At 38.6% G+C, this 25,240-nt stretch overlaps 1 long non-coding RNA gene and 1 pseudogene across 5 annotated transcripts in view; both read left to right on the forward strand.

The window, feature by feature from the left end:
• Positions 1–721: 721 nt before the first annotated feature.
• On the forward strand, positions 722–815 carry LOC121099980 (annotated as a pseudogene).
• A 752-nt stretch (positions 816–1,567) lies between these two features.
• LOC103659595 overlaps positions 1,568–25,240 on the forward strand; it is a 76,975-nt gene continuing 53,302 nt past the window's right edge. For 3 of the 5 annotated variants that reach the window (XR_567538.1, XR_567536.2, XR_567537.2), the window contains exon 1: positions 1,568–1,822. This is a non-coding gene — a long non-coding RNA (uncharacterized LOC103659595). The remainder of the gene's footprint in view (positions 1,823–25,240) is intronic. The other 2 variants (XR_567539.2, XR_005838344.1) reach the window with 2 other exon arrangements.

Consider the following 25,240-nt stretch of genomic DNA (forward strand, 5'->3'; position numbering starts at 1 on the left):
GGGGCAGTGAGTCTATGGGTGGAGAAGTGAAATGGGGGAAGGGAAGGGCAGGGAGTGCCCTCTATTTAAAGGGACCTGAAGAAACTCAAAAAACGGATGCTTGTCTTAGCACAAGCACGGTTCTTTTATCCTTGTCGTTTCACCCTGTGCAAATAGTAACTGCAATTTATGAGACTGTATTAATGTGCTATTCAGGAAAGAGTCCCCTTTCCTTAACAGGGTGTTAGTGTGAAGAAACACTGTCATGGCGTAAAATCACTTCCGTAGAATATGTAATTAGCTACAGCATGAACCTTAAGGAGAAGGAGGAAACAGACGTCTCTTCCCTGTTTGCCTTCTCTCCGAGTTACAGGAAGGAGGGGGTGTGAATCTGAGAGTGTCTGTAATTTAAGCCCTGGCATAATGCCTAGCACAGTGCTCTACACTGTGTTCAATAAATAGATGTTGTCAACTGACAGCCCCGTTGTAGAGTAACAGTTGTTTCTTTAGCCAAATTCACTGTATCTGCAGAGTTCCATTGTTCTTTGGGGCTCTCTCTTCCTTAAAATGATGGATTGCCAAGTAATAAAAATGTTTTCACCTCTATCTCCACTTCTCTCACCCCCTTAAGTTCTTCTTCTATTGCCAGTTCCACATCAGCTGACCCATTCACCCATCTCTCATTGGCTTCCTGGTACCCAGCAGCTCAGAGCCATTCTGGTTCTAAAATATTGGCAAATCTAAGACTATACTTTCAGGGATCATTTCTATAGTTTGTTACTAAAATATTGGCAAATCTTTCATTATAATCGTTGAGGTTTGTCAATTAGAGGAAATGCGGATTATGTTTTAATTGTTCAGAAATAATAGCATTCTGACTGGCGTGAGCCAGGAAAGTCTCCCCTGAGCAAAGAGCCCCAGTTGTGAAAAATTAAGAGGCAAACTCAGCCATAAAACCAGGAAGCTGAGAGTGGTAGAACAGCCTAACTGAGGGGTTACCATCTTTTTTTGCCTAAATCAGAAGAGGTTATTTAGTCTTTAAAAGCACCTAGAAAATTAATGGTTTGGGCAAATAACACCTTTATCTAAAAAGGAAATGAGTGGTTTCTCTTCTCTCTATATATACTATTGATTATCCTGGAGCTTTCTATGAGCCACATTCCTCTCCATCTTCCAGTCAGAACCTAAATTACATGCAGCACCTGAGGAAAAGGTACTCAAAGAATCACAAGTTAACATTTGTCTTCTCTGCATGAATATTCTTCGAGCTAGAACCAGGAAGATAATACACCGAAAGTTTATTGAAAAACTTTGCAGCTCAGAATCCAATTTAATTAATGAGATGTGACCTGTGTGACCATTGCATAAATATACCACATCTTCTCTACTCATTCATCTATTGCTGAACGTTTAGGTAGCTCTCATAAATACTTGGAAGAGTGCTGACCACACTGACTCCATGTTTGGCCCTCCATCTCGTTCACGCCCCAGCAGTGACTTCCGTCAAGGCTATGAGTTCCAGGCCCCCTGGAAGTTAGTGTGGGCCCTGATGGGAAAGTGGAAGGCGTCTTCTGACCGTCCCTAAAGTGGTGCACAGGAGGAACCAGTTTAGATAACTAGTAGAGAAAACCGGCACACAGACGGGTCTACTTTAGAAAACCAGGAGAGATCCTCTGGCGCACGCATGGCCCCGCCTTACATAACCACCCTGTGATGTCACCACCATGCGCCTCACTTCATAAAACCTGGCCATTACGGTCCAGACTGGGTGGAGAAAGGCTCGGAGAATCCCTGTAGGAGCACGGTCCCCACACGCCTGGATCGTCGCCAGACGCCTCTGTCAGTAAGTTACCCTTAATAAAACTCTGTGTAGACAGTGTGGAGCGGTTTGGCTTCATTCCTCAGTCTAAAGTGGCTTCTCCGTCTGGAGGAGATTTTACTGACGCTCCTCCACCTTCTAACTATAATGGCGCAATTAACATAGGGAAGTTACCCCGAATAAAACTCTGTGTAGACAGTGTGGAGCGGCTGGCTTCATTCCTCAGTCTAAAGTGGCTTCTCCGTCTGGAGGAGATTTTACTGACGCTCCTCCACCTTCTAACTATAATGGCGCAATTAACATAGGGGTGCGGATAGCTTTTCAAATTAATGTTTTTGTTTTCTTCACGTGTAAGTCCCGAGAGTAGAATTACCGGATCATATGGTATTTCTATTTATTATTATTATTTTTAAGAACCTCCACACCGTTTTCCAGAGCGGCCACACCAATTCGTAGTCCCACCAACAGTGCGCAAGTGTTGCCTTTTCCCCACGAGGATCCTCGCCAAAACGTTTACTTATTGTCTTTTTTATTTTAGCCATTCTGACAGATGTGAGGGGTATGTGGTTTTGATGCGCATTTCCCTGGTGATGAGTGATGTCGAGCATCTTTTCATGCGTCTGATGGCCGTCTTTGTGTCTTCTTTGGAAAAATGTCTATTCAGATCCTCTGCCCTTTTTTAAATCATATATTTTTTTTGGTGTTGAGGTGTATGAGTTTTTATATATTTTGGATATTAACCCCTTTTCAGAAATATTTGCAGATATCTTTTCCCATGTAGTAGGTTACCTTTTTGCTTCATTGATGGTTTCCTTTGCTGTGGAAGTCTTTTTACTTTGATGTAGTCCTATTTATTTTTGCTCTTGTTTCCCTTGCCTGGGAAGATAAATCCCCCCAGAAATATTGCTAAGGTTGGTGTTCAACATATTACTGCCTATGTTTTCTTTCAGAAGTTTTATGGTTTCACATCTCACATTAGGTCTTTAATTCATTTTGAGTTTGTTTTTGTGGATGATTTGTGAAAGTGCTCCAATTTCATTCTTTTGCATGTAGCAGTCTGGTTTTCCTAACGCAATTTATTGAAGAGACCGTCTTTTACCCATTGTGTATTCTTGCCTCCTTTGTCATAGATTAACTGATGGTATAAGTATGGGTTTCTGGGCTCTCTATTCTGTTCCATTGATTTGTGTGTCTATTTTTGTGCTAATACCATACTGTTTGATTACCATAGCTTTGTAGTATAGTTTGAAATCTGGGATTGTGATACCTCCAGTTTTGTTCTTCTTTCTCAAGATTGCTTTGTCTGTTCGGGGTCATTGGTGGTTCCATACAAATCTAAGTATTACTCTAGTTCTGTGAGAAATACTACTGGTATTGATAGAGATTGCATTGAAGCTGTAGATTGCTTTGGGTAGTATGGACATTTTAACAATATTAATTTTTCCAATCCATGAGCATGGTATATTTTCCCTTTTGTGTGTGTGTGTTGTCTTTGATTACTTTCATCAATGTCTTATAGTTTTCAGAGTACATGTCTTTCACCTCCTTAGTTAAATTTATTCCAAGACATTTTATTCTTTTTGATACAATTATAAATAGGATTGTTTCTTTATTTTGTTTGCTGCTTTGTTATTAGTGTGTCGAAACAGAACAGATTTCTGTATATTAATTTTATATCTTGAAACTTTACTGAATTCGTTTATTCTAATATATTTTTGATTAAGTCTTTAGGGTTTTCTATGTATAATATCATGTCATCTGCAAATAGTGACAGTTTTCCTCTTTTGTTACCAATTTGGATGCCTTCTCTGTCTGATTGTATTGTTGTGGCTAGGACTTCCAGTACTATGTTGAATAAAACTAGTGAGAGTAGAGCAGTATCTTTGTCTTGTTCCTGATCTTGGAGGAAAAGCTTCCAGCTTTTCACCATTGAATATGCTATAGCTATGAATTAATCATACTCTTTTTTTTAGCAGTAATTCTACATTAAATAAATGAAAATATGGTTACCTTATTTGTCAAAGTATTGAAGCCTATACTTGGAAACTCATGGGATGTAAAATGTCCTAAAATCAATAGGTTATGAATATTTTGGCAGCAATATTTAAGAATCCAGTGTACAAATTTTTACTTCCTACACCAATAAGAAGGATTTACAATTTTATTTGACTAAAAAACAAGATTATAGATGATCTCTTTGTAGGATGAGGCAGCACATAAATAAAACAAAATAAATAGGTTATGGAGATTTCTTTAGAAATCTCCCTTCTAATTTACTTTAACAAAATAAGGTTTGAACTTTTTCCCTTTACAAATATTTTACTAAGAAATATGATGTGTGTAGCTTTTATTTCCAACAATTTATCTCCAGACCTTCCAGCATTACTTACAAAGAAAAACCACAAATACCCATTTTTTGTACAGAGTGAGTTTCATCTTTACATACCTCGCCTTTATTTTTCAATGGAATGAGAATGAATGATGGACTTCCCAATTTTGCGAAGTCCAAATCACTTCTTAATCTGTGATAAACTAACCCAAAAACACATTTAAATCTTTTATCCTATCCCCCAAGTGGAAGCCAAATGGCTGACATTACATTGTCATGGCGATTATCTCTGATAAAGTGTTTAAGTGAGTTAAACTACTATTCATGTGACTTTATTTTGAAAGCTTCAGCGAACACCTATTTTTGAAATATTGAAAGCTTCAGTAAGCACACGTGTAACTTGAGTTACATTTAAAAGGATGGAGAAGAGAGGGCCTGAATCAAGCCCAGTCACTGCAGAGTGTGAGTTTCAGAGCTGGAAAGAAGGACTGGAGAAGATGTCTCTCCTTCTCCTGGGCCCCACCAACCCCGTGCTCACTGGCACCTCTGTGCAAGCACACAGCTGCTGAAGCCCATCAGCCTTTATTTCACTGCTAGGCAAGCTCACTGAGGAGGGGGTATCTTAGTCCTTTTGTTATACAGTTGCCTAACTTGTCTTTTCAAATATGTTCAATAAATTGTGGGTGAATAAATAACATGGCTCAATCCCCTCTTGTTACAGACAATTAAAAAAAAACCAACAGAAGGATGATGACTTGTGTTAGGGTCAGTTGATTAGAAGGGAGACCCAATAAAACCCCGAATCTTTCAGTGTTCATGCTGTGGAAATCTCAGCCAGCAAGTCGAACCAAAAGTAGGACCAAAGTGCAGAAAATGGGTTGAATGTAGGTTGTGGCTCATGATAACTGATGTTATTGCTTTTTATGAAGATGTTGCCCTTTATATTATCAAAATAATTTATTATCTTACTCCACGGAGACATCTTACATGGAAGTCCGGTGATTTAGAGCACGGCGGATTCAAATTCCAGATGTGTGGCCTTGCTCAGTTCCTTGGTCTGATCTTCAGATGAATGTTCTCTGTATGTGGATGGACAAGTTGCTACCTCTTAGTCGTTACAAGGACCAGACAGTGTAAAACACGTAAGAGCAGAGAGCTCAGGGCCCATCACATGCTTGTCAACACAGCCATCATTTAAAGTGCTTTGTAGGGCTTCATTAAACCCTTGAATGAATGAGAAAAACAGATCCCACTCAAAATTTGTTTAAAACATGTATACCTATTAATGTAAAACATAGCTTATGCGCATTTGTGTTTTTAAATATTTATATATGTACAGTATATATACAGAAAGGGAAAGAATTCCAGAAAAAAGTACAAAACATTAAGATGGTTATTTCTGGGTAGTGGAATTTTTATCTGTATTTGCATATATATTCTACAATAAGCATGAATAATTGTGTAAAGTAAATTTAATATATTTTTAAACATGAATATTGACTTTTATCTGGTTTAAAATCTTTAAGATAAGTCCTAAAATTACTGTACTTTAACACATGAGCTATGGATAATGCCAAAGTTATGGGAATTTTCCTCCCAAATGCTGCTGCGGTTCTTGTTTTTCATTATTTTTATAGTTATTTATTACTTCTACTAATACCATGTGTCAGGTACTATTCCAAGTGCTTTATAAATATCAACTTAAGAAAGAGCAATAATACCCTAACTGGGGAGAAGAGAAGCTCCGGGTAGGGACAAGACATATCTAGATTAAAAGGATAGTCTAAGTTCAGGCTTTTAAATCAAGATTAATGAAAAATACAGGGCAAACACAAAATTCCTGCAGCTATTTTATTCGTATGTGTATGATTGGCCACAAAAAATGATCTGGCTAAGTATATTCTGCTAAGAAATGAATAATTATTTTCTAAATAATTTGGACATGGTTTTATAAGGCATCATTTTACAGGGAAATCACCCAAAACTATGTAAACTACATAATAGACACCTAACATACACTATTTTTCTCTCTAACCAAAGCTACAAATTGTTATTCTCTTAAGTGAAATTCAAGTATGTAATTACAAACATAATAATAAGATTGAAAAGCAGTTCTCATTATCTCCCCTATCTAACTCTTCTCCACATGCACAAGGTCCCCTATGAAGCCAGCAGGCAAGACTGGGTAGCTGTGAGGTCACAGAGGGGGCACAGCAGTGGGTAAGGCTTGGGCCGGTAGTCAATATGATATACCTCTGGAATCCGTATAATCACCCTGAGTAACGCGGGCACATCATGGTAATATATGATGGGCTATCATTTTCCCTTGCTGTTCTTTATGTAGCTGTGATGACCATAACTCAACAACAAATTTGTCATAGAATCTTCAAAGAAGGGGGGGAAAAATCAACGAGCTTGCATACGTCTGTTCTGGGAACATATGATTTTGTTCTAATATAAATCCAAATATATTCACAACCATATTTGCTTCATGTGTAGGAATGGCTCCTCTTAAATATCAGTGCTCCAAAGGCACCAAATTTGCCACTGCTGTCCCCTGAATGTCACGCGATAGAAAGACTGCCTTGGCAGAGTAAAGCTGAAAACCTCTTGGCAACAGGGAGAACCATCATTAGTCTTCCTGAGCTGGACGCTGCCTAGAGGCCCCTGCGAGAGTCACTGGCCGCAGCCCCACCTGGGAGAGACTAATCGTTTTCCAACCGGCTCTAACATTCATTTAGCACCAGAAGATGTGTTCATGTTTGAAGTTTTAAACTCTAAGCGTTTTTGATGAATGAAACAACTGAGCCAGCCTTATCTTTCCTAATTCTTCCCTTCCTGACACACCTGGACCAGCTCTGGTACAAGCCTCATCTGGGCCGTGGCCAACGGCTGCGCCCATAACTATGTTCACATTGAAAAGAAGGCAGCAGAGAATGATGAAAGCATCTCCTTCTGGGGGTAAAACAAAGGAGCTCTTCCAACACCATATGAGAAAGCAGAAGTCCTAAGAGCGTTTTTCTTAAATTTCTTTAGAAATCTCACGTACACCTGCTAGAAGGTCTGTCAAAGTTCAAAGATCTCTGAGTCCACAGAAGGGAGGGGCTCTGAAAAAAAGAACAATGATAAACAGAAAATACGAGCTGAATGGGTGTTCAGAATTCACAGCACCTGATACCCACCCCTCCACCCCATTACTGATAAGGAAATAGAGGTCTAGAAAAGGATCCTGGGTCAGGCAGTGAGCTTTGGGCAGAGCCAGGATTTGGAACATACTCAGCTTCTGTTGTGGCTTGCTGCTATTCCAGGACTCAACTTGCAGACTCCTAGCTCAGTGCTCCTTCTATAATGTGCTGTGTTACAATAGGGAACTGGGAGCCATTGAGAGTTTGTTCAGCAAAGAAATGACCTGTTCATCTTTGTTTTAGAAGACTGATTGGGTAGTCCCATATGTAAACTGGATTAGAAGACTAGCATCAGTCCAGCATCGCCTTAGTCCCAGGAAGATGGGAATGGGAACCGAGGGAATGGAGTGGAAGGGGCAAGATGCACAGGCTCTGTCAAACCTGCCTGTCTTGTCTGCAGAGCGCATGAAACCTGAGCCCATCTTATGCCCCGTCCCTGATTCAGGGCCTAGTCCTTGACAAAAGCGACACGGTAACTGCTGTGAAATGAACAGGGTAATCAGAGGTAGAAAAGATAGGAACCAGTGACTGACTGGAGAAAAGGAAGGCAAGGAGTAAGAGATGAGCTCTCAGTTTGTGGTTACATAGCTGAGAGAATGTAGTGGAAATTGGAGGAGAAATTGGTAACGGGAGCGTCAGGGAGAAAATGGTAGTATTGTGGTCACCCAGGGTAGACCTGGACAGAGCTTTCTTGAATCGCTGACCTAGAAGTGATTGGTGAAGCCCTAGGATAGCCGAGAGCGGCCTGGAATTACAGAAGCAGAAAAGGGCTGAAGCCATCAGTGGGGAGAATCCGTACCCGCAGGGCGCCCCGGCTGTAGCTTTTTAGACTCCTAGTTCTCCACACAGGTTGGTAGAGCCAGGGTGCTGGCATCTGGCAAAAACAAGAGGGCATATCTTCAGACCCAATCTCAATGTCCGTGTGATATTTTCAAGCAAGAAGACCCAAATGTGTGCTTATGGTACAAGCGAAAAAATTTCAGCTTGAACTTTGAACTTGTCCAGAAGTTTACAATCAAGAAACCTTAAAAAGCTTCTATTAGAATTTGTAGGGGGCCCGGGTGGCTCAGTCAGTTTTAAGCATCTGCCTTTGGCTCAGGTCATGATCCTGGGGTCCTGGGATTGAGCCCCACATCCGGGCTTCCTGCTCAGCGGAGAGCCTGCTTCTCCCTCTCCCTCTTCCTCCTCCCCATGCTTGTCCTCTTTCTCTCTCAAAATCTTTTTTAAAAAAGGATTTGAATAAATCTTGAGTCTCTTTGTGAAGAAATATTTAAATTTTGGAGTACTTGCCAGTTCAGGGGTCGGGGGCAGCATGATGATCTCTGCAGAGATTGGGCCGGGTGGCAGACAAGCCCTGACAGCGCATGCCCGCCCCCACCCCTCTAGGAATAGTTGTATATGTACGCGTCCTTCCTGAGGGAGCCCTGGGCTGTAGTCAGCTGTGCATGCACTTGCTGTGGCCCCAGCAGCCTCTTCAGGTGCACCCTACAGCTTTTCTGCAACTTCTATCCACCTGCCCAATGAAACAGAGGCCAGACTTTTGAAATGAGTCTTTTATATTCATGTTATTACTTTTTAAGGTAGTAGAATCCTAGAACCATAAAAATCAAAATTCATAGACTGTTCTGTCTGAACATGACCTTAGAAATGAGCTAGTTAAAGCCCCTTGAGGAAACTGGGAACCAAGTCTGATCTTCCCTCCAGGGACAGAAGGGCTAGGTTTTTAGCCATGGTTGACATTCTAGGATCTGAGGCTGAAAGTGAGGCTGAGTGTGGACCTGGTCTTCCTGCTGTAGAATGTGTGGTCAAGAGGATGGCATGGGGCAAAAGGGCTTGAGAACCACATTCTCACGGCTGTCAGAGCAAGAGCAAGAGCAAACGTTCCAAACAGGAAGTGGGACCTGGAGAAGCGAAAGAAGGCAACTGGACAGTCAGTGGGGGTATGGAGAGGTAGGGATGGTGCTTATAGATTTTTGTGGGTGAGGGCTTCTCCCCACAGTAAGCTGGTTCTGCCGTGAGGGCTATCCCTTGAAGATAGATTTCTCCAACGCTCTTACGGTACTAGAGTTAATTCCCATCACTGGTGGAAATAAGAGTTTGGGCATAAAAGGGAAGAATACAGTACAATCCCAAGCATTAGCTAAGTATACGGAATGAAACTATGTGACTATTATAAAGAATAATAATATTAATTTGCCAAAAAGAAAATTGTATGTAACAACTTCTGTTGTATATATAAAAGTACCTAGCTTTCTTTTTTCTGTTTGCTCACTGACGTCTCTACCCACCTGTTTAAAAAAAAAAAAATCATTCATGTATTCATTAGCTCACTATTTACTTGGCAAATATGTATTGTTTGCCTAATGTGTGTTGGGCACTAGGTATACAATAGTTCACAAAATTGCATGGAGTTTTCAAAGAATAATGTCAATCTACACTAACATGAATTCAGCTCATTTCAGCATTTGCTCTTTCTTTTTCTAAAAGCAGTTCTACTTTCATGGGAGAAGAACTCCCCCGAGCTGGGAGTATCTGTTTTTCGGGAAAAAGAAGACAAAATCAAAAGCCTTCCATTTCTGTATCATAGGCATTTCCTGGATAGTCTTCCTCCAAGTAAACAAGAATTTATAATCTGTCCCTTAGGAGTTTTCAAAAATAGTCCCCCTGGCTTATCTTTGCTTCCAACAGGAGTTGTTACAAAGAACTCTCTATTTTTGCTGTTCAGTTTGCTTGCATTCCGATATTATTCAGGGTTTAACTCTTAAGAGTTAAGTCTTCCCAGCCTTTATCTCTACCAACTTCTTTCAACACTTAGCTAACCTGTGGATGGTGATGTGACATTCACTTATTCTCCACGTGATCTCTGGTATGGAGAACAGGCAGTATTTTCTGCAAAAGGAATTTTCTCCTAACTGAAAGGAGAAGAAAGCTAACTCCAGCTTCCTGTGGGCCAAGTCCCTTGTGAATTCTGAGAGGGAGAAAAAGGTTAATTGTGAACAGGTTCATACATGTGTCACTTACAACTCACCACTGGATCCCTTCAGTCTCACACCCTTTCAGCAGTAGGTTTAACACACTGAGACCAGACAGAAGTTTTTATTGCTCTCTTCAGTAAGACACAGGGTGAGTTTAAAGAAGGCAATCTTTAAGATTTATCCCTGTGTTCTGGAATAAGAGTTCCATAATTCCTTTAATCCATGTTGCCATCTCCCGTGGCCTTTCGCTTTACTTTGGTCTTTCAACATCTCACCTTATTTTAATAGCAATTATCAGAATCCATATACTAATTCAACCTAACAAGAACTCTAGTAGCATGAACTTGGTATGAGCATGGCGAGGCACTGGACCGGGCACTTATACTTCATAATCATACCATATTTCACAGGCAAATGAACTGTTTTCAGTAACTACAATTTATCTTTAATAGATCTCTGACAATAAATCAAAAGAGTTAATTCGATAAATTTTTCATAAGGCATTAGAGTCTTATAACATCCCTTAACACTAGCTGAAGCAGTGGGCCTGAACTTGCAGACGTACCACAGAGAGTGAACAAGATCTGTGGAGGTAAAAGCCAAATTTTAAATAGAATTCATGGGTCTTAAATTTCTTTAAACTATATTTATATCCATCCATCCATCCATCTCCACATCAGTAGATATCTGTACATAGATGCTTAAACACACTTAGTTCCTTCTAAAAATTGTCATTGATTTTTCTACTTCAAAAGGTACTACACATGCTTCATTTGTGGACATTTTGGATAAGGGCAACAGCATAACATTTCTTGAAATTTCACAAAATCTTTTATACCTATCCTATCTCTAGATAAACAAAAGAAATCTGAACATTTCAATACTTGAAAACAATATGATTCTTTACCAGCCTCAAAATAAGTCGACAGAATCATTAGTCCTTATTTCAAAAGCTTATCCAAACCCTAGGACCTCTACACACCACGTGGTTCAGCCTACATCTGAAATAGTGGCCATCTTTAAAATCATACACGTAGTACAATTTTGCAGCTCAAAGGCTTCTTAGAAATCCATTAGTTCATTATTTCTGAAATTTCCTTCCAAAAAAAATCCATGTACTTTAACATGTTAATAGATGTTTAGGGAAACAGTTTCTGTATTCAAATAAAGTTTGAAGTGTCCTCTCTGGAGGCTCATGGTGCACGTTGGCATACTAAAGTCTTGGCAGACCTATGGTTTAAAAAAAAAAAAAAACAACAACCTACTGGTATAAGGGAGTGGGGCTTTCATATTTTATTCTCTAAATATATATATTTATTACTTTATACAAAAATATATGGCATGCTAACTGAAAAAGAAATGAAGATCTAGGTCTCAGAGAAAGTGGAGGAAGGGAAGAGAAGTAGAGAAAGATCTGATCCAGTCCCAGTGAGGACTGGGATTTAGGGATTAAGAGAAATGTCTGAAGAGCATTTTTATGAAGTTTTGTGATGTGAGGTGCTGTATATCTCTTGCTGGTGTTCTTAAGAATCACATTACTTGTCAGGGCAAGGGAAGGAAGGAAGGAAAAAAGGAAAGAGGGAAGGTGAGAAGAAGGAAAGGAGGGAGAGAAGGAAGGACAGAAGGATGGAGAAAGAGAAAGGACCTGCCTAACTGTGTAAAACCTTGTGTTTCCAAACCTACTTGTCTGTAGAACTCTTTATGCAAAGAGTATCTGTGAACATTGTGATGTGATGGCAAATGTTTAACAATTTTTGGGAAAGGGAGGGGCCTGATTTGTAGCATTTACCTGTTTCCATGGTGTAAATTCTCACCGGGTTATGTGACTGTCAGAATTACACAGCTAATCATTTTTATTGGTATCTAAACTCTAACTTCTAAATTCAGCGATGATTCCATGCTATCTAACATAAAATTTTAACTATGTGAACAGGAAGTATAGCACTATAGAGCTCAGTGAGAAGGAAGACCCTTGCCTCAGACATAAGACTTGATACCTTTCGGCGGCTCAGTTCCTCTGCCTGTAGATGGCATAATTTGGATTACCAATACCTCCTAACAGTAATAAAACATGCAGGTTCATTTCTTCTTAAATATTTTGAAATCCTTAGTCAGAAGAGGCTGTAAGACCATTTAAATGTCATTCTGCAGTCATTCATGTTTCATTCAAGTCTTGAAATCTTGTAGATCTGAGCCTCAAACTAGAGGTTACTCTCTCAGGTCAGAGGAAATGTCCTACTTAGAAACAAAGGAAAGTTACCTCTCATTTATTTCAGTATTTTTGTTGTTCAAACTTTTCCTCTCAAACCACAATTCACTTGCCTCATCGTATTTTCAAAAGAAGGGTTGTGTTGAGATAAGTGCTTTTAAAATATGGAATTGTTTTTTATTTATATTTACACATATTCATAAATTGATTTTGTTTGTGGAAGGTGATGTTACTTCCTTGGACTCAAAGATTAGAATACAAATTTGCTTGTATTGAGAGTCCTTATCCTTCGTGGCAGAGACATCCCTGTGAACCCTTCTATGAAAGGATTTGTTACGTAAATCCCAGGGTCTTCTCTGACCTGCTTCCACGGATCTTAGACAAGTCTCTTATAACCTTGATTTCCCTATTATAAAAAGAATGGGATAACAGTAATCTATGCTTTATGGGGTAGTTGGTCTCAACTACAGAGATTTTGAGAAGTGATCATTAAGTTTGTGAATTTCACTCTGACTTTTGGCCATTTTACATTTTGACTCTTTCACCAAAAGCTTGGTGAGAAAAAGAAGTAGAGTTACAGTTTGTTTCCTTTAATTTATCTGTAGATTGAAATCATTCAGATTCTGCTTGTGTCTCATCAGAGATGGGTGCCAAGAGTTGATGACAGTGAAGAGTTGATATCTTGTAAATAGAATAACGGATTTGTGTTGCAACTATATTTACTTAATAAACAGCATCAATAAAAGGACAATTTTATAAACAAAGGCTTTACAAAATTCAATAAGCCACAGATACAAGATAAAAAGAAGAAGCTTAATCAATAGTGGGAGGAATTAAAGGGTAAATGGAGCTGCCTGATGATTAGGGCACTTTCCTGGCGGCCCCTGGCTGAGCCACTTTTTACACCCCAACAATGAAATAATTAACATTCTTCAAAGATCCCTTCCATAGTGACGTATTTCTGATTTTTTCAAAGAGTCTAATGAAATTCTGCAAACTTTCAGAGTTTTTATCTTGAAATCTTCCTCTATCTTCAAGCTTTTCTGTGGTTGCAAAATGATTGGTTCCTTGAACACTGCATACGAATCATTCCGGAAGACAATTTCCTGAGAGTTACATACATTACCTCTTCCTAATACCTGAGGAATATTCTGAACCAAACCGGTAACCATAAGTGCCAATGAGTCCTTCTAGGATTGGTATTCTGTGCTATTCATTGCTCCTTCCAAGTGAACTTAAGTAAGTTTGTCAAGCAGCTTGTGAGTGCAACTATTTTATAGGAGATTTTGGTGAAAATCTTGAAAATGATATTATATGAAGTTGAAGAAAAATCATAATTAATATTTAAATAGAATTTTACTATGTACCTAGTATTTATCCCCATGTTGTCCCATTTAACCCTCACAATCACCATAAGGTATATTATCCCCCATTTTATGGAGAAAGAAGTTGAGGTTTCAAGAATTTGCTTTATCCAGGCCAGTGGAAGCCTATTAGGGAAGTTTGGGACTCAAATACCAAATTCTGTGCACTTTCCACAAGAGCACATTACCTCTTAGAAATGAGTTCCGCTTTTGCTTCTATTCTTCAATCCATTACTGATGTCAGTCAGTCCCCAGTCCTAGGGAACCAGCAAAGATCAAGTAAATATGTTATCTCTGCATATTAACCACAGGGCTTCGGTGGTAATGCGGCCGTAGAGCAGAGCGCGCGTCCTCCATACCTGGACGGTACAAGCTGGGAATTCTGGCTCCAGTGCTGACTTGGGCAAGTTACCTGACACCTTAGGAGCTCAGTTTCTTCATCTGTACAATGGGGATAGTGACAGCACCTATTTTATAGCATTGTTGTGAGATTAAATGGGGTTAAATACAAAAAGCACCTAGCACATAGTAAGCACTATGTAAGTAAACACTAGTTCAGAAGAAATAGATTTGTGTGGCTGTATGGTCCCCTTTACTGACTAAAGGAATCCATCAGGCTTAAAACTTTGCCCATCCAGCAGAGGTAACAAATTAAATACATATGAAAATGCCATTGTCAGTGCCATCTCTAACATCAAAAACACATCTGGTAAATAGTACTAGAGTATTAGAAAGTGGAGAATATAAATGATATGGAAATAAAAATATGTATAAACTTCAGTACATGCGATTTGAATTTAAATGTATGATCTCTAAAACTCTAGCCAAAAAATTCTATGACTGATAATTTGGCACTAGTTATTTGATATAGTGAGTTTACTAAAGATAATTAACTTAGTTTAGTTATCTCAGTGTTTTTCCTTTTAATCTCTTAACATATACCTCACCTAGTCAAGGCACACACAGAATGTCCACATAAGGCCCATCACTCGGGGCTTAACTGTTCACGCCTGTCTGCAGAAATGCAAAGGCCACCCCAGGCCACCAACTTAATTATATCCAGGATGCGCACCAGAGGTGAAAAGCCTCCTAGAACTGTTTTTCAATCATCATCTCTCCAACTGAGCTGGACCAGTGACGCTAAAACCAGCAATTAAAAGCCTCAAGTTTAGAAATACATTCAGTTTCCCAAGTCCCCAAATGCCAAAGGTTAAGTGAATTATGTGGAGATAATTCGCCAAGGTCCCAAGGGAGGGCTCTGCTAACTTCAGATTGCTGGCTGTTCAGCCTTGTTTTTCCCTTCCCAACTGATGTGCTTCCTGCAGTGGTGCCGCCAGTGTAAATATCAGAAAAATAAGAAAAGTTGCAGATGGAGAAAATCAAAAGCTTTCAATATGTGTTCTTGGGGGAAGCCATGTGATAGGCACACTTAGCGTTTTTGTAACATTGAAGGTTTTTTCCCTTTAGCCATTTGCAAGAATCAATGTGAGTAAATTTACACTCACTTCCTATTAAAAATATTCAAGATCTTTACTGTGTTGCTTGGCTACTTAAATTGGAGCGCGTCACGGGGCATCTTACTGTGGGAGACCGTAATGGGACCCGCAACTCTCCTCCAGGCTGAATTAGAACCACCCATTACACCTCGAGTTGTGTGGTAACACCTCCACAGTGTTTCCAATTAACTTTGTAAGTTTTTAATCAGTGACAAATGCATCTTTGTAAATTCAATTTACCTTTTATTGCCCCGCTATAAACCGTCTTGCAGCATTCCGGTACTTTGTGGACATTTTACTTGCTACTGACATAAGACAGCTGTTGGACCTACAACAAAGGCTAAGCTTTATGAGTTACCTGAATTAGGATGTAGGTGAAGTAATTAAACCCCAAAGAGAAAGAGGGGGGGAAACAGATAGCCCTTCACAATCCACACACGCCGATACACAGGCAGGAACTCCTGAAGCAACTCAGAAGCTGAAACATTTGAGATTAAATCCCCAGAAACTCCCTTCTTTTATTGTGAATTTTAACTCCTCGTATGTGGAAAGAGGTACATAAGTGAAACACTCAGGCACATTTTATTAATAAATCTATACCGCTATTTGTTTTTTCCTTAATCAGATTCAAATGCATCTGTTAAAGAGCCATGGGTGATTAGATCATAAATCTGAATGACCTTGAAGATGATGAAGGAAATGCTTCTCTGTAAAGCGCTCATCATGCTGCCGGCTTCATCATTTACACATTTTTACAGGTGCAGAGAAAATGTTTAATTTCAAATAGCTTGCAAGAATCACTCAGAATAAAATATTACTTTATAAGATCTCCAGATAAAGCAAATGAACTAATGGCAGTACTTAAAAATGTGCATTTTTGTTTCTATTTTTTTGCTCCTAAAATAAGAAAATAGCAAAAAAAAAAAAAATTAGGGCAAGGATTAGTATAATTACTTGACCTCAAATATAGCTACTCTAGTCCAGCTTAGGTTTTGTTGTGTTTGAATATTACTAATGATACATTAACTCACTGCCCCTTGCTGCAAATTATTAACTAATTGTGAGTAATATGGTCATGAGACCTATCTTTTGTTACATATTTAATCAAAAGTCTGCATTTTTATAAAGGCAGCAGATTTATGGGTGACATTTATGGTCTTTTCCTTAAGTGCTGAAGAATTCTTTTGTCCTATTTTCAGATTTATCACTCAACCATGAGACATTTGACATTCAAGGTGTAGATCTGCATCTTGCCATTATCACATTGAAAATACCGTAAATGTTGTAATTTGTCAGAAGTTTTTAGACCCTGACATTATTCCAGTTCACGAATTGATTCGTTTATTCATTAATTCATTTATTCATTAAGTGCCTAATCTCTACCTAGGATAAATAGTGTCTGAAAATGTGGCCCTTCTCCTGCAGATCAAGGATTATAAACCCAAGAAAAATTTCAGGCTCATATACACTTACGTGTTTTTTAGTTCCAATGTTTATTTAGACTTGATTTGCTTTTCAGAGGTTTTTAAAAATCAGCCATGACCTAAAACTTCTCATTGAATCTGTACATTGTTACCATTTCTAAACCATGGGCTTGGCTTTCTTTGACCTTTTCTGAAGGGCATACTCTTTAAATACAGTTTTGATTCTTCTGTATCATAGATGCTTTTGATAGCTTATGAATTCTTCATAATACATATACAAACTGGTCAAAATACAGCTTTGATTTCATTACCCTATTTTTCCCCATTCTTTATTACTTGCTTTAAAGAAATAAGAAAATGCTTGACAGGTTACTATCTAGCTACTTTAGAATGTAGGAATTAGACACGAAAAGCACCCTTTTTAAATTGCTGTAAACTGATCATTAGTTTCTCACCATTTCTTCTGAGTGCTCAAAAATATGTGGCCAGCTATGGAAAGAGGAGTTTCAACAGATAGTATTGAGTTTATGTTCTTTACCCCACAGTGTGAGCTTCACCCGATCAAAGTAACCCTCCGACAGCAGTGCTGTGATTGGGGACGAAAGGACCCAGGGCCCTGGCACAGCAGCCCTTAGATGGGGAGGCTTTCCAGGGGTTACCCAGCCTTCCCCATCCTCAGTCCTTGGCCAGCCGCTCACAAAATCAGCCCTGGGACATTCAAAGGGGTGGAGAGAGAGGTGTGGCTTCTCAGAACTCAGGCCTACCGTGATCATTTCCCAAAACACCCCACTATGCAGAACTTGCCCCGAAGATGAGGCAAAGCAGAGGTGAGAATCAAAAGCTTTGGAGCAGTGCCCTGGTAGAGTGACTAAGCTATGAAAAGCTGCCACTTGTTGAGAGCTTGAAATACACAGGCATGGAGTTTATCACAACCACCCCACATGGTAGATGGGGAAGCAGAGGCTTAGGAATCGATCCGGAGCTAACAAAACTTTGGAGCTGGAATGCATACCCATGTTGGCTGTGAATTTCACGGGTCTGGACAGTCCTGCAGAGTATCTTTACCACAGTATCTTTACCACCACATCCCCTTGCCCATCAGGTGCCAAAATGTCCTACTGGCTCTGAAGCCTAAATCCTTATTCCTTAAAATTTTAAATCTATGAATTCTATCTTGAGTAACAAAATTTACATCCCCGAAATCCATCCTAACACAAAAACTAAATAATTATTGCTGTATTTCACTGCCGTTTCTTTTTACTTTATGCTGCCAAGCTATGTCTGATGGAGACACTGGTGTACATATACATTGGAATTAAAGATCCCCTCTGGAGTAGCAGAGTCTGCCCTATTTTATTACAAAACATGCCTCTATTTTCAAAAAGTAAACTAATTGTCCTGCCCCCCCCCAGACTGTTTCCATTTAAACCATCTTAGAGGCAAAGCCACTTTACTATAATTTATGTTTAGCTTTTTAAATAAAAGGCTTCTAATGTCTCTTGCATAGGAAGGATTTTAGAGTATTGTATGTGATATGCAAATTGCGTTAAAATAAATCTAAAACAAGATTTGTATATATTCCGTATTATTTGGCAATATAAAACTCCAGCTCTTGAAGTAATTAACTAGGGATCCTAGGAAATTATCATTTTGGATTCTAGTCAGGGAACATTTTAAAGATCAATGAACATCCGAGGCTTCCAAATTCCACCTTCTGCATTGCACCCTCTCCACACCCAAAAGAAAGGAAGATTAAAAACAAATTCCTCGGGTATTGTCAGTTGTTCTCAGGCATTCTCAGCACACTCACGTGCGGGATCGGCCGCAACAGCTCAATCAATAGGAAAGAGTAATGTAATCATTGCCGCCGCGTTTTCTGTAATTCCTCATTGGGGTAGCAACAGCATTTCAATAATATTCAGAGAGACTATTTATGGTGCTTAAGGTAAGAGGTTTCTGCCATGTGTAGAATAACAAAAATTCAGCGCTAATATTTAACCCTTAATGAGGAACGTTCTTAAGGAAAGAAGCAGTTCAGCACTTACCTTAAATTATCTGTGCCAGACAATAGTCACAAGACGTTGAGCCACAGGGCATTTGAATAAGCAAAAGAGTGTGTGATGACCGTCAATTAATGGAGGACCGGTTGAATACAATATGGTATACCCACACAATAAAAGATTATACAGTTGTTAAAAAGCGAGGACACTCACTATGTACTCATATGAAAAGCTCTCCAAAATACTTCGTGGAGTGCACAAAGCACAACAGTAGTGTATATAGGAGGTTGTGTATATAGGAGGGTATATAGGAGTATATATTTTGGGTAGTGTATATAGGAGGCTATATTTTGTGTATAAAAGGAGAAAAAATAAGGATATACATTTGTATTTACTTCTCTGTGCATAAGGAAACTGAAAGCTGTATCTAAAACTAATAACATTTTTATCTGGGTATATATGTGGTGGGGTGGGGGAACTGGGGTGGATGGAAGACGTGAATGAGTAGAAGATGCTAGTATATATTCATATATATAATTTTTAAACATGTGAGTGTATTATTTGATAAATTAAAAGTTGTTAAGTGATGTATGATCTATCAGCAGGGAGCTAGTTTAATAAATATGGTACATTCATAGAGTGGAATATTATGTGGCCATGAAACAGAATAAGGAAGCTTTTTATCTACTGATTTAGAAGGATCTCTCAGATGTGTGATTGTGTTTAAAAGAAAATCCATTTACAGAATAATGTCCTTAATATGCTACCATTTTTATGGAAGGAGAAGGAGTATTTGCTTGCATGTGATTAATTAGCTCTGAAAGTACACCCAGGAAATGAATAGTGGTGATTGGTTGTGTTGAGGGAAACAGCTGTGTGGTATGGCTTGAGGTTGGAAGGGAGACTCTTCATTGAATAGCCTTTTTATGCTTTTCTCTTAATCACTTGAGGGTATTATCTTTTTATAAAAAATTCGAGCATTTAATTTTTTAAAACAGTATTTAACTATAATGACTGCTTTTTTCCTAAAGAAAGAAAAGAATGAATTAATAAATTGATCTTGGAATTAGAGAAAGGAAGAAAACCAAGCTCTCATTTATCAAACTATCTCATTTGTCAAACTACTAATCGAACCACCATCAAAGTACTAATATTGCTCCTCACTTTGCTCTACACTAATTTGACTGGCATGCGCTGTCTTCGATTCAAATGTGGCTTAATAATATTAACTAGATTCATTTTTTTCTAGACCTGTAAATAAATGAGAGGTTTCTCTCCCATCCACCCCACCTCCCACTCCAGGAAGGGAAGACTAAATGGATTGAGACTGTGTAATTTAAATTTTACCTGGCTCATTATCACTTTCAAATAATTTATGCATTTTAAGCAGCTGCTTTTCTTCTCCTTATGTGTCAATCATGCAAATTAGCGACACCTCAACAAAACTAGCCTATAATAAATCAATTTTTAAACTAAGTATTTCACAGGGTTATCTTTCGCTGTGCAGATTTTAACAGCTGTAAAGCACCCACACTTCCAATTGGAAAGTAGCAGAGAGATCATGAGCTTATAGTTAAACAAATCTGGGGTTTAATCTTGACTCTGCCATTTATAAACTGCATATCCTTGGACAAATCATTTAACCTCTTTAATCCTCAGTCTTCCTTATCTGTAAAATGGGAATGAGAGTACCTGTTCGCAGGGTAGTCATTTAAAAAGGCATACTAAATTGTTGAGTAGAATACCTGATATGAGAGTGGCCAATAGATTTCTGGTTTCCCTGGGACTCTTTCCTTTAGCACAGCAAGTCCTACATCCTGGGAAACCCCTCAGTCTGGGGCAGATCGGGACAGCTAGTCACCCTATTTGGTACAAAAGGAATATTCAATGTGAATTAAAATCTTGAGTGCACACACTAGGGAGGACAGTCGCGTCCGTAGTAGGTTGTTTTGTTTCTTAGGGGACTTCTGTGAGGAGGATACAAAAAGTCAGTTCTGAAACCTTAGACTACAGAGGCACGAGATAGGCAAGACAAGGGGAGGAGTGACTTGACTCGGGAGCCAGATGGCCTGAGTTTAGTTCTGGTTCTGTTGAAGACCAACTGTGCGGCTTCAACGCCACTGGGCTTGAGGTTCGTTATCTATAAATGAGAATTTTAAACCAGCTCTTTCTTAGCTCTAAAAGTCTATTTTAGGAGTAGTCAGAAATGCTCAACTTATAGGAAAATGTCTGAACACCACCAAAAGGAAATGAAAAAGCTCAATGTCCCTCGTCTCATCAGTCACTCTGTTGCTGTGAGCCTGCATTAAGCATTTTCTACTATGTTGAGAACTTTCTGCTGGATAGGAACAAGGTGAGTAAGACCCAGCCCTTGCCCTCCACCCACATAGAGCCAAGTGAGAGTTATTTTTGCCTACCAGAATCTGAGAAATCTCTGGCAAGAAGTTGGTTACCAGGGTCTGAAGGTTGGGTAAAACATGGATCGGCGGTAGATGGCCACGGCCCGAATGGAGGGGAGAATGCTAGTGGTCTAGAATCCTGGTACAGACAGACTGCAGAGAGAGGTCATGAGGTTTGGTGAGAGCAGATAATAAATACTCCACAGAGCTATTTTACTAGGGTCATTGCAATACCACCCAGACTGCCAAGTGAGGAAGAAAATGGAGGCCTGGGGTAATGAGGGGGAGGAGAGAGATGGAAATCTGAAGTGGAACCGGAGCAGGGCCAAGGAAAGGTTTCTTTGGAAAAGAGGGGACACATTTGCAAAAGTGAACATGTTTGCAAATACACGACAAATTTGCGGCAGGGAGAACATATATAGAAAAGTTCACTTTGGAAAGGAGCAAGGGGTTTTCTTCTTTCCTCTCTGTGGGCATGGGAATAAAAGAAAACTTCAGAGAAGATAAGAGGGGGTAGAATTTGGGCTCCACGGTCTCAATCAACATAAAATAGCAGTCAATGCCACTGTGCCATCCTTTTTAGTTAACTTAATTATTGCCTCAAATGTGAATTCATGTTTACATAACAAGGACAGTGGTGTTCAAGTAACAGGATAATTAATTTAATGTTTTGGTTAACTGAAGGTTTCAAACAGAAATTCTGCCTCGTTCCAACTTCTGTTTTTAGATCTTATAAAAATCTATTAATTTGCTCTCTTCTCTTGGCAATTAAAGCATAAAAGTGGACTTAAAAATAGAATTTATTGGATTTCAATTAAAAATTGTTAATTATAAACAATATGAAAAATAAATTATGAAGAGGAAAAATTCTCACATATCCCCCCAACCCAAATATTACTAATATTTTGGGGCCAGTATTTACTCCTAGTTTTTTTTCTAGGCATTTTTATTGTAATGGTGTTATGCAAATAATATATATCACAGTGGGTCTTTTTTCAATTAACCATAAAAAACAAGAATTTTCTCACATTAATACAAACTCTCACAAGAATTTGCTTACATTCATCATTTTAACATCTGCATTCCACGATGAGACTATACCATAAATGACTTAGCTACTCCTCTATCTGGACATTTGGGTTGTTTTTAATTTTCCTTATTATATGTAATGTAACAGCATGCAACTTTATAAATAAAAGGTATTTTCTAATTTATTTAGGATTATTTTGTTAACTTTGATTTCCCAGGAATAAATTTTTAAACATCTTTTTATAGAGTATATTTCACATACTACATAATTCACTCATTTAAAGGATATAATTATTTTTCATATATTCACAGATACATGCAATCATTACCACAGCCAGTTTTAGAGCATTTTTATTACCCAAAAAGAAATCCTATACCCTTTAGCTGTCACCTCCCTACTCCTCACCAAACACCCACCTCTCACCAGCCCTAGATAACCACTATTCTACTTTCTACCTATATAGATTTCCCTATTCTGGACATTCCATATGAATGGACTCATGTAATATGTGGTCTTTTGCAACTGGCTTCTTTTACTCAGCATAACGTTTTCACGGTTCACCCATATTGTAGCATGCATCCATACTGCTTTCCTTTTTATAGCTGAATAATATTCCATTGTATGGATATACCATATTTTGTTTATCCATTCTTTTATTGATGAGCAATTGGGTTGTTTCCACTTTGGGCTGTTGTGAATAATGCTGAGATAAGCATTTGTGTACAAGTTTCTGTGTGTACATATGTTTCCATTTCTCTTAGGAATGGAATTGTTAGGTCATAGGGCTAGAAATATAAATTCCTGCTCAAAAGAATTGAGATATAGTGAAGTCTCTTAATATGTATCTCCAAGTTGCTTTTCAAAAGCTTTTGAATTAAGTTTAGTTCTGTGATGAAGATCTTGCTGTTACTCACGGTCAGTTCTCAGGAGCAATGATGTCCCAAAATAGCCTAGGACAGTGTCGTCCAATAGAAATATCATACAACTCATTTAGGTAATTTTAAATTGTCTGGTAGCCACATTTTTAAAAAGTAATGAAAAAGAGGGGGAGCCTGGGTGGTGCAGTCAATTAAACATCCGACTCTTGGTTTCAGGTCACGTCGTAATCTCAGGGTCATGAGATCAAACCCTGCCTCGGGCTCTATGCTGACTACCGAGTCTGCTTGGGTTTCTCTCTCCCTCTCCTTCTGCCCCTCCCCCTGCTCTCTCTTTCTTTCTCTCCCTCAAATAAATAAATAAATAAATCTTTAAAAAAGTAACAAGATGCAAGTAAAATTAATATTTTATTGAACTCAATATACCCAAAATATACCTTTTCAACCACAATCCATACAAAAAATTATTGCTAAGATATTTTATCTTCTTTATTCACATTCAGTTTCTGAAATCTAACATGTGTTTTGGACTTCACATCTCCATTTGAACTAGCCACATTTCAAGTGCCACGTGTGGCTTAGTGGCTACCATATTAGGTAGCACAGGTCTAGGAATTTGTCTGACTATATCTTCTTTGTTAGGTGGCAGGCAGTTACTTTTTAAAACATATCCTCGTTTATGTTTAACAAAAAACGAAGCAGGAACAAAATTTAACTGACTAAAAATTCCTACTAGATAGAGAATGGTGAACTAAATCCTTACTGCTTTCACACACCACTTCATATTTCTACCTATTGGGTAACAATGTATGAAGTGTGAAAAAAAGACAACTTTAAAAGGTCCACTCTTTTATTCCAGTTTACTTGAACAGACTCTGGAGCTATTTTGTTTCTAGAATCTACGTGATGTTGCCGAAAGCTAAACACTAATGCTAACATTCTCCCAAATTAGTAAATAATTTCCTGTGTTGAGTCTTTAACAATGAAATGAACAGGAAAGGAAAAAAGCAAGAAATAGATTTCATTGTGCTATGCTGGTGAAAGCCATGTTTTTCAATTTATTCTTTGCACAATAAAAAGTATTTGATCTGAGATCCTATATAATCCCAGGACACCGCAATCCTTCTCTGTTGTATGGCAACTTCCTGCCATGCATAATTATTTTCCAAAAGCGTATCAGGTCAGAAATGAAGCAGAGAATGGGGGAAAGAAAGAGTCCGTGGTGATCTTAGGCAGATTTTTTTTTACTGGTAGGAATCAGTTGGATAGTTATTACCACCTGGCACTGCTAATGAGTCTAGTTGGGAAAACAAGGCTGCAAAGCATTCCACAGCAGACGGCACTGCGGTCCAGTTCTGGGGAGTCTTTTGGGGTCTGTTGAGCATCTGAAGATACATTTGAAGGTGTTTTGCCTATTATAAAAATTGAATTCTTCGTTCTTCAGTTTTAAAAGAAACATGTTTCTTAGAATGAATTATCAGTTGTGATTCATTTGTGCTTCTATAACCTAAATATTTTATTGTATTTATAAAATAACTTTAACAGCTTAAATATATCTTATGTATTAAAAGCAATTTATTTATAATATTCTTGGAGGAAGTAGACTGTCTCTTCCAAGAAAGTGTCTCCACTACTAATTCAAATGGCCTCTAAGCACCCTAAATAAAGAGACAATATAGTTCAGTCATTCAGAGCAGGAAGTCTGACGTCAGAGTCCTAGATTCAAATATGAGCTCCACTTATTATCCAGATATTCTTCTGTGCATAAGATCGCTCTCCTGAAAAAACGAATAATGACAACTATTTTTAGGTTCAAGTGAGATAATGCATATATGGTACTTAACAGAATGCCCATCGCATCTCTGTATTGTGGATTTTGGTGGGGTTTGTTGTCGTTGTTGTTGTTACATACGTCTTATAGATTCCAAGGTTTCACAGCATAGGGAATTGCAAATAAAAAGTCCAGGGACTAGCAAAGAATCAAGCACCAATTATTATACAACACAATTGCTATGTTACATAAGAAGAAAGCATGGCTATCCCCCACGTTGTGAGAACTAGGGGAAAGAGGACTGGAGCGATGGGAAGGGGAAGCAGTGGGAAAAAATGAACTTGCTTACCAAGAAGATGCTTTACTACCACACTCCGCGTGTTAA

Source organism: Ursus maritimus, unplaced genomic scaffold, assembly GCF_017311325.1.
Source record: "Ursus maritimus isolate PB19 unplaced genomic scaffold, ASM1731132v1 scaffold_1, whole genome shotgun sequence".
Lineage (NCBI taxonomy): Eukaryota > Metazoa > Chordata > Mammalia > Carnivora > Ursidae > Ursus > Ursus maritimus.